Source organism: Myotis davidii, unplaced genomic scaffold (assembly GCF_000327345.1).
Source record: "Myotis davidii unplaced genomic scaffold, ASM32734v1 scaffold434, whole genome shotgun sequence".
In the NCBI taxonomy this organism is placed as follows: Eukaryota; Metazoa; Chordata; class Mammalia; order Chiroptera; family Vespertilionidae; genus Myotis; species Myotis davidii.
In genome coordinates this window covers 30,670-31,388 of record NW_006285790.1, presented here as the reverse complement: position 1 = coordinate 31,388, position 719 = coordinate 30,670, and the positions used below count along the sequence as shown (strand labels likewise).

The window sequence follows — 719 nt, the reverse complement described above, 5'->3', positions numbered from 1 at the left end:
AGACCCGCCAAGGGGTCCTGGGTTGTGAGGGGGCACAGTCCAGTCTGAGGGACCCCAGTGGTGCACGATTGGGCTGGGGAGGGACCGTGGGAGGGCTCCAGGGCGTGTCCAGCCTGTCTCAGTCCCGATCGGTCAGACGCCAGCAGCAAGCCAACCTACTGGTCGGAACATCTGCGCCCTGGTGGTCAGGGCATGTCATAGCGAGCGGTTGAGCATATCATTAACATATTACACTTTGATTGGTTGAATGGCCGACAGGTCAACAGGATACTTAGCATATTAGGCTTTTATTATATAGAACTAGAGAAACAGGAAGGGAGAGGAAGAGAGATAGAAACATCCATGATGAGAGAGAATTATTGAAAGCCTGCCTCCTCCACTCCCTCTACTGGGGATTGAGCGCACAACCCAGGCATGTGCCCTTGACCGGGAATCAAACAGTTATCATGGGTGGACCAGTTATCATGTGTTCACCTGTGTCGTGAACAACGGAATCACATTTGCCAGGAGAGATGATGACTTTTTTGTGTATTAATCCTCACCTGAGGACATTTTTTCATTCATCTTTAAAGAGCGTGGAAGAGAGAGACACACACACACAGAAAGAGAAACACTGATAGGAGAGGAATGCTCAAAAATGTTCAATATACCCAGGATCCTGGCATCATTGCCAACGGAATCGAGCAAAGTCTCCCCAGTTTCAACTACCCACCAGGGAC

At 49.9% G+C, this 719-nt stretch overlaps 1 protein-coding gene across 1 annotated transcript in view; it reads left to right on the top strand.

Annotated features, from left to right (window-relative positions):
- LOC102757873 (arylsulfatase H) overlaps positions 1–719 on the top strand; it is a 43,283-nt gene that overhangs the window by 38,662 nt on the left and 3,902 nt on the right. The window lies entirely within an intron of this gene.